A 9,868-nucleotide genomic window follows, 5' to 3' on the forward strand; every position below is an offset into this window, starting at 1 on the left:
CGGACCATTTCAAAAAAAGGAAGAAAGTTACAGTCTAGTGTGCTCGACTGTGAGATACCCGCTACCCATTTTTAATAAGGGCAAAATATTGCGGTATTATTTTCAAAATATACCGAAAATACTAAAAATATACCAAATTGTATGTTTGGTATATCGATACAGCACACCATTCAAAATATACCATAGACGGCGCAATGTACCAGATTGTCAGCCAAAGCAACTCAGTCCTTAGTAAGCAGTGGTGCCAGTTTAGCAATTTAGTTGCTACATCTAGCAACTTTTTAAAATATTTGCAACTTTTTTTTTGAAAATGCTATTAGCTACAAATTTAGCAACTTTTTAGTTTTTTTTTTTTTAGCAATTTTAGCTATTTGAGCAATTTTTCATTTATACTTAAAGCCTTTATATTTTGTGTTCCCCTTTTTCCCATTCACTGCAAAAATTGCGATTAATAGTTCACAATGATCTTGGAACGGAACTTGTATTGAACTCAATGGTTCGATTATATGAGCTACTTGAGTTCACTGACATCTTGAGTTAACAGAATTTCAAAAGTTCTCGGAAACAAGTGTTTTGTTATTATTATTTTTGAAATCAAAGAAAAATGCCAAAAATATATAAGCAACATTTTCGCGATGCTTGGCTTAAAGACGAGGAGTTCAAGCAGTGAATTAGAAAGGATTGCACGGATTCAAAAAAAAAACGTTTTGCTCATACTGCAAATGCAAAATAGGCGCAAAACTTTTTGATATTCGCCACCATGCCGCCTCAAAGAAGCAGGTGACTGCGATAGGAGCTAAACATTCGGCGATAGCGACATGTGACCATTTGTTCAAGCTATGTGTGCAGCAGTTTTCAGCTTGTCAAGGTGCCGCAAACATAAAACTGGGCAGTACCAAGTGCACTTACATAATAAAAAATGTCCTTGCGGTGCATTTCATGGAGGACTTACATAAAGACATTGGAAACGCTGCATTTAGCCTTTCATTGGATGAGTCCACTGACATTGGTGTAACAATAATTCTTGGTAAGTTTTTGATATTATTTTATGTTGATATTTTCGTTTATGTACCTGTATATGTAAATTTTCTTAAATCTTTACGAGTCGCTATTAGCTATTTTAGCAAATCCAAAGGGGATGTAGTGTCGACATTTTTTAGGCCTCGAACAAGTTGAGACAGCAGATGCAGTTTCGATAGCAGATACCATAAAGAAGTTGCTGTTAAGCAAAAATTTAAACATTGGCAATATGATTGGTATCAGAGAAGATAACGCTAGTGTTATGACTGGCTCAAAAAAAAGTGTTTACACCGAATTGAGAAAATCTGTACCGTCTCTCAAGCTCATAAAATGCGTATGCCACTCAATTCAACTGGCAGTAACAAAGGCTTGCACGAAGGTATTGCCGGACTGCTTAGAATTTCTTGTGCATGAGACTTACTCATGGTTTTGTAAAAGCTCAAGTCGCCAGTTACAATATAAAAAACTGTATCAATGTTTAAATGATGAGCAGGTATATGTACATATGAATTGATGTATTAACAAAATTAATCAGAATTGTGATCGTCTGCTATTAATTTACTAACGATATACGAGATGAAGCTTACTTTTTTGGTGTGTACCAGTTACATGTTATTTGCAAACATTTTCTGTATAAAATTTAGTCAACTGTTTATTTATTATTATTTAGAATCCTTTGAAAATACCAAGAGTGTGCGACACAAGATGGCTGTCCATTGAGAATGCAGTTTCCCGAATCGCGGACCAGTGGACAGAACTAAAACTCCACTTTGAGTTAGCAGCCACTTCTGAGAAGTGTCATAAGGCACATATCCTCAACGGGCTCTATAAAGATGATGTAAATTACCTTTATTTATTATTTTTGAGGCCTATATTAAAGGAGATGCAAGCCCTTAATAAAACTTTCAGAGTAAATATGGCAATCCAACCCAACTATATTCGGATGTCATAATGGACATCAACTCTTTGAAAGTAAAAATTATACCACCTGATTGCGAAATCAATATTTTAAAGGATGATTCAAGTGACGAGTAGTGCGTACACATTTGTGTTTGTGTCACTGGACTTTGGACTTGTGACAATCAGCAAGTAAACTTTACCATATTTATGCGGTACCAAATGAATATTTTTCGGCTTTTTTAAACGCACTGCTACATCACCGATGGTTATTTGTTCACCATCTAAATCTTTACTATCCCTGGCAATTGTCGCACAGTGTCGTCCCCATACGGTCTTCTGGAGGCTTTGCCGCACTAAATATCCTCCGCGACATTGTAGATGATATATCATAGCAGTTATCGTCGATCGATCAAGACTTTAAAACAAACAACAAACAAGAGGATTCGCTACTGATGTCTACTATGCTAATGTCGGTTTAAGGAACAGGTAGTTAAATAATAACAAAATGATAAACGTGTTGTGAAGCATATGTTCAATTCAGAATAAGTTCTCTTGAACGGTTCCAAAATGATTGAATGAACCAGATGGAAATCATATGGTCGTTCATTTGAGTTCCATTATATCCGTTCACACTGCGGTCATCTCTTGAATATAAAATTACGTATTTGCATTTAGTAAAATTTAATCTGGATTTCTTTCAATTATTTTCCTAGCTATTTATCAAATTTTGTATGTTGAGCTACGTTGATAATGCATATAAAAAATTGAAATAAAAAATAAGAAATAAGTGAGACCGGAATTGTAAAAGATTTTGATTCACGCTGATTATTAGCTGATTAGCAGCTAAAATAGATATGGAGCTATATGAAAATATATGATCGCTTTGGTAGAATTGTATTTGGAATTTCTTGTTAAATGGTGTATTTCTGAAAAATTGAGTCGAAGGGTTTTGAGCTCGATGGTATATTTTAACGGTTAAGCCACGGCCACACTGCTTGAATTAATATGTTTCTGAAATCACCAAAGTTTTAATGTTTTTGTTTGTTCATAATTAAAAATATATCAGGCATTGGAAAGACACTCAACGAAAAAGAGTTTACTTTAATTTGAAAAAGCTTTTGTATGAAGTAAAAATATATGTACATATCTTAACAAGCTAATGCTGGTCATATGTTGATGTGATCTTTGTTTTTTAAAATGGTAAACAATTGCTGTAATTGTATTTTATTAAATTACATGTGTATCTTTCCCCTGTAATAGACAAATATTGTTGTAATACTGAGCTTTATTTGCTACATCGCCTCGATCTCGAGCAGCGCACAGCATTTAGCATCCCCACCGAACATCATTCTGATTCTGAGCGATGGTCAGGATATCGACTTGCACGGCATGCATCCGCTTCAACAGACAATGCAACTGTTTAAGATGTTTGGTAGTCAGTTGACATATGCATTTCCCACCTCTCCCATTTGTTGTCCGTCGAGAGCAAGCCTCTTATCGGGTCAATATGCCCACAACCACAAGACGTTCAACAATTCATTGAATGGTGGTTGCAATGGTCAGCATTGGCGTTAAAAAATCGAGCCTCGAGCATTGCCTGTACTATTGCAACAGCACAACTATCAAACGTTCTATGCTGGCAAATATTTAAATCAGTACAAGGGCGCTGAAGTTCCGCCTGGTTGGCAAGAATTTCATGGACTTCATGGCAACTCACGGTACTACAACTATACACTGCGAGAAAATGCACAAAACGTCAGCTACACGGACACATACTTAACCGATCTTCTAACAGAGCGCGCAACTAATTTTATTCGAAATACGATTCGAAAAACCGGTACAACAACATTTTTGCAATGATTGCTCCACCAGCTGCACATGAACCTTTTACACCAGCTCCACGTCATGCCGGTTCCTTTGCCGATGTTTATGCTCTGCGTACTCCCAGCTTTAATGTTCCACATTAAGGTAAGTCAGTTGATTTATACTTAAATTTATTATTTCACCAGCTGTCTATAAAATTCTAAGTATCTTCAATTAGCTAACGTTATTCATATGTCTCAGTGCACATCAATGCATTAACACATAAAAAATGTAAACAAAAATTGTTTACAAGAAATTATATACAATTTTTCAAATATATACGTTTTTCGCAGTTTTTTATTATTTTACATTGCAAAATTATTGTTAAAATAAATTAATACAGGTGGTTTGTTATTTAACAGGACACCCCATTGTAGGAATTTTTCAAAAAGTGTACCAACGAACAAAACTCTTGCTCGTTGCTCTTAATATTTTTTGGGTTGCTATCTATTAAAAAGGTTCCATTTTTAAAAAGTGAATGTACGAAGAAATCAGTCATGGTACAAAAGTATTAAATATATGAGGAAGTTGTAAGATTATAGACCCAAAGAATACGCTAAAATTTAAATTTCTTACTAAATTTTAGGCATACACAAATAGTGATTTATGCTAATTTTATATAATTTAGATAAACACTGGCTCGTTGGGTCATCCAAACATCTGTCAAATGCTGCAGTCTCCACTATAGATAAATATTTTCAAAAGCTATGGGAGACACTTCTTTCAGTGGATGAGATGATGACGACTTTGGTGGCTGTGCTGAACGAAACGCAGAGCCTTGCAAATACCTATATAGTATATACGTCGGATAATGGATATGGACAGCCTTACGAGACTGACATCAAGGTGCCTATGCACATAATGGGACCAGATGTGCCCAAAGACCAATTAATACACATTCCGGTCAGCTTATGGGATCTTGCGCCTACTAGGCAATGACGAAACATTTAATCCTTTGAGCCCATGGCAACGACAAGACCATTTATCCCAATGTTCTCCAGTCGCTGAATGTCATTGTCAAGATGCTTGGAATAATACATACGCTTGTGTTCGTGATTTCCGGTACAATCTCGATCGTATCTATTGCGAGTTTCAGGACACCGAGGTAAACCCATATGTAAATTTCTAAAAATAGAATGGCGTCTTAATGGAATAACTTCTTTTAACAACTAGCATTTTGTGGAGGTTTATGATTTATCAGAGGATCCTTATCAACTGACAAATATTGTGAATGATATACTCCCAATTGAACAAGCCACATACAGTATACTGCTCGATAAACTTAGGAAATGTGCTGGTAAAAAATGCAGTGAGTAAATTTCAGATCAGGGTTGCAAGCCCCGATGATTGTGGATTGAGTTTATTCGGCTTTTTGACCTCTGTTGCGAATCAACAGCTATGGTTGGGTTCATGTAACAGTTTCAGAGCAAACTCTTTTTTTTATAAAAATATTTTCTATAAATCTTTATATAAATCTCATCAAAAAAAAAATTAGAGACTCTTATATCGTTATCATACTTAAAATGTTGGTAAGAGGATTGATGGAAAATGCCGCAGCAGTGAAGTCTACAACGATGGTAAAAGTATAGAAAGATAAAGATGTATATTTTGTCAGGTTTATTGCCTGGCTTATAAGAATTGCTGTGATGACGAAGAGTGCTATTTAAAGATGGTTGCAATATTAAATTGGAAACAAGTTGCCATAAATAATGGATTAAAGATAACGAATCATCTATATCATAATATATTCTATAGTTATTCAATTCATATATGTATACTTTCTACTACGAGAGTTCACAATTTATTCAATTGAATAAAGTTTAATATTTATATATGTATGTATATGTACACCATAACGTGAATAAATGTATTAAATTCTGTACATCGCTGTGGCTTACTGTTTTTTTTTTTTTTAAATATGTTAAATAATAAAAATAAAAAAATTCGATCGTAACCAAATTTTTACAAATTTAGTTTTTAATATTATCTAGCTGCATTTTTCAATGCAGTGGTCAAAATAGGCGTGGCTAGCTAAATATGCCGGACAGTTGGAGACTAAACTATGGCGGCAGAAAATTTTTGTTTTATACCAGAATACATGCTTAATGCTGGACGGGAGTTATTCCCACCAATGATCGTGCTCAACAAAGAACTAAAGGATATTTACATACCTGACTTACGAATATAATGTCCATGCCTTCTGGTTGTTTATCTGGAAGGATTCCAGCAAAATCTGCTTTAAGTCGTTCGCATATTTTTATTTTGCAAATGTCTCGCATTTTGTACAGAAATAAATTATTCCAGCCTTATTGTAACGGTAACGGAGTATTGCTGGCGTCATAATGATTGCACAGTCTCGAGACCAAATGAGAGAGCGGCGAAGTGATCATTGATTTATTTATTTTAATAAGTCGCAAATATCTTAGCACGCAACAGTATCACTTGATAATTATTTTTTGAGTAACAATTTACCGGTAAGGATCTTGACATAACAAATCAAACGCACAACCCAGAGTTGCTCATGAAGGAGATGAAATATATCGATTGTTATCACAATCGATAGATAGCACCCAAGTGCTTATTAAATTTGTACATATACTCGAAATTGTAATAATGTTACGTTTTGGATATCGTTTGTGCCAGTAATGCTAGGGGGGGTTATCGATATATCGCGAAGCGATATATCGGAGATAGGGAATGGCAACTCCAGGGAGGGAAAAATTTGAAAAATGGCTCCAGCTGTAAAATAGGAGATGAAAGAGGAACGTCAAATTTTTTCACGAGATGAGGATGTGGATTTTGCTGGCTCGAAAAAGTTGATTTTTGATCGAGGTTGGAGACGGTCGGCCGGAAGATCGTGCTGACGATCTTGATTTTTTTTTTCCTTGCGGAGTGGAATTTTGAAGGAGGTTGGAGACGCTCCACCTATAGAAAAAGACTGTTCGAGTGTTATTTTGGCTAGTCAATGTTCGCGCCATAGCAATTTATTACGAAGGTGTATCGCTTATCACAGTATACGCAAGTACGGTTAAATCGCCGAGAGTATAAAGGCGCGAGACACCAACAAGCAGTGAAAAAGCAACAACAACAACATCAACTGCAACTACAAAAGCAGCAGCAACTGCAACGACAAAAGCAGCAGCAACAACAACAACATCAGCAGCAACAACAACAACATCAACTGCAACAAGAGAAGCAGCAGCAGCTCTGAATCAGGCATTAAGCACTGACGGTGTAGTGTACATGTGCATCCAACCGCAACATCCAAAGCAGCGGCAACAACAACAGCAGAAGCAGCAATAACCAGAGCAACAACAACAACAATAATAGCAGCAATATCAGCTGCAACAAGCAACTGCAACGACAACAACAACGACAGCTACAACCAGAGCGTCACCGCTGGACAAGCGCGGGCGACCGTCGCCGCAAGAAGGCACACGGCGCTTCAACGACGTGGAGAAGCATCCACGACGTGGGATAGTGGGCGAGACCACGCCGCCAACGCTGAGGCAGGAGGAGGAAATCGACTGGTGAGTCAGTTCCAAGCCCGCCCCATATCCGACCGCCAGTGCGCTTCGTCCAAACATTCGCAACTGCCGTCACGTTGCGTAAAAAGTAAAACAGCAATCAATTGTATTTTTTTTGTAATTTGTTGTCTGTATTTTTCTGCAAGATCATTTAGCAATCATTAATTTAAGAATGTTGCAAAGTAAATGAAATTTCCAAGTAAATTAAATAAATAATTAATTAAAGTAAATTAAAGTTCGAAATACGATATAAATTAAAGTAACTTCAAATTTATTTTCTTGTAAATAAATAACAGAGTAGGGCCACAGACACCTTTATACATACATACATACATTCTTAAAATCTACTTGCTGCGGGATTAGGTGTTCATATTTACTAATTTACATATATATATACACACATTTTTTCAATCATCACTCAATTCGCCCCTTTACCAATCCCAAGAGCTCTTAGGTAGTTCAAAGTAGATGTTTAAGCGACGTAAGTAAAGATATTTATATTAAAGCATACGAACATGTGTATGTAAATTGATAAATGCAGACATACCCATCCCCTGAAGGTGTTACATATAATAAAAGTTGTCCTTTACGCCGTTGCGGCTACATGTTGGTTTCGCTCGTCCTACTGCGTGGTTTATGAATCTTGTTCCTTTGCCGTTTTAAAGTCCAAATAATTGTATGTTATCTATAAATAAAAATTAAGTAAATAAAGTAAATGTTTATTAAGAAAAATTCATGAATTATAAAATAGTACTTACGTTGAACATGGTTGTGTAAGTTTCTCACCATGGAGGGGAGGGGAATTCCACAGCACTACGCCGGATGAGGAGCAGCCACTGATATAGTGGCCAACGCAAAGGGAGATGGCGTCGATGTGGCCATCTCAGGCAGGATGGGTACGCCGGGGTCCAGCTGTGGCCCTGTTCAAACATAAAATGGATCAGTGAGTGTGTTTATTATTGTTTTTTCTTTGTACTTATCGTCGTCAATAGTTTGATTTGAATTTCCTTTTGTTTCAATTGCGCGGCAGCTGTTATGTTTTTCTGTTAGTGATGCGTTTTTTCTTCTGTTATAAACAGCTGTTAATATCGATGAAATTATCGATTGTGCGGACTGCGGGCCAGGTATGGAACTCCACCTGAGTACCGAGGAGCCAGCCGGCACGGCCCCAGGGAAGACAACCAGTCCGTAACAATATGGCGCCCAAATGGAATTTGAAATTTGAATTCAAGAAAATTAAAAAAAGAGATAGTTCCATCGATGTAGTGTATGTCCTTTTGTCGAGTGAAATTGTGTTCATCTGATGTCTTATGTGGTACGATGTAGTCACCCATAATTGCGTGGCTCTGAACAATATTTCATTTGGTGACAGGATCCAAGTCTTAATGTCATTTTTTTGTTGCAGTGTTGCAGTAGTGCAGTAAAGAGTTTGCAACGTGTCATCGTAGCCTGGTGGCAGCAACGAACAAAGACTGTAATAAAATTGTGATATTAGGTTAGCCTTGTTGTCTCTTAGTTTCTCTGTAGTTTCTCTTCGTTGTTTATGTATACTATTTGTTCCGTCTCATTTTGAGTGGCGTTGGCTGTGTGCTGGCCTGATGCTCTATTATCAGCATAGGCGACAGGTGACCCAGATCGATACAGGATCGATTCTGCGCCGCACCTGCCACACAGCGGACACCAATCGTGCTCAAAAGCGAGACGGATTCAAAATAGACCTCAAGTAGCGCTCCTTGGATGCCATCCATCACGAGAGTGATGGATAGAGCATCTGATTAGTGCTTAAGTGTTTGTCCATTGTTTGAATTGTGCGTAGTAAAGCGTTGGTTAGGTCGTAGTGTGAAGTTTTTCTCTCCCTTCCGTTCGTTAATGTTATAAAAGGAAAAGTTTTGTTGCTGTTTGAGTTATTTATTTATTTATTAGGGTACGTATTTATTTATGGTGTTTATTTATTTATTATAGGAGCTTATTTTGGTAGTTATCGTTTTCTTACATAGCAGTAGATTGATACGAAATTAGAAATGTCAGAGGATCGGGAAACAGATGGAGCACCGGGGAACCTGCCGCATTTAGTGGGAAGTATGGCGAGGACTCCGATGAACTTTCGTGGATTCCCGGAAGTACAGTTTCCATCGACTGAGGCACTTGTAGCATTGGAGCAAGAGGCTTTGCAACCGGGAACTCAACCACCAGCAGTAGCATCCGGCATGGGAACCACAACTGCCAGCAACTCGGCGGATACAGGCCGACACGTCTATCCTCCGGAGCCGACGGACTCAGTCCTCAAGTCGACGGTGAATGCAGCTCTCGCGCAGGCCCACGCGACCTACAGGAGTTCACTACAGGAGGGTATTGCAGCATCGTTACGCGATGAGATTCGCGCAGGCTTCATGGAGATGATGAGGCTGGTGCAGGAGACCATCAGGCCGCAGAGGGACGGTAGTAGTGGCCTTCAACCCGCCTCTACGTAGCAAAAATCGATGGCAGGGACAGGAGCAATCCCGAAGGTCCACAAACATGAGCCGGAGCCGCCGGTACAGACCATACGAGTACCGTTG

General features: G+C 37.8%; 1 long non-coding RNA gene and 1 pseudogene across 1 annotated transcript; one reads left to right on the top strand and one right to left on the bottom strand.

Annotated features, from left to right (window-relative positions):
* The first annotated feature begins 2,891 nt into the window (after positions 1-2,891).
* LOC133835786 (N-acetylglucosamine-6-sulfatase-like) lies at positions 2,892-4,722 on the top strand (annotated as a pseudogene).
* A 3,198-nt stretch (positions 4,723-7,920) lies between these two features.
* On the bottom strand, positions 7,921-8,305 carry LOC133839161 (uncharacterized). The gene is made up of 2 exons (XR_009894061.1): positions 8,069-8,305; positions 7,921-7,995 (listed from the first exon to the last, which is right to left on the bottom strand). It is a non-coding gene; the product is annotated as an uncharacterized LOC133839161 (long non-coding RNA).
* Between the last annotated feature and the right edge of the window lie 1,563 nt (positions 8,306-9,868).

This window comes from Drosophila sulfurigaster, chromosome 2R (genome assembly GCF_023558435.1).
Source record: "Drosophila sulfurigaster albostrigata strain 15112-1811.04 chromosome 2R, ASM2355843v2, whole genome shotgun sequence".
Classification (NCBI taxonomy): domain Eukaryota; kingdom Metazoa; phylum Arthropoda; class Insecta; order Diptera; family Drosophilidae; genus Drosophila; species Drosophila sulfurigaster.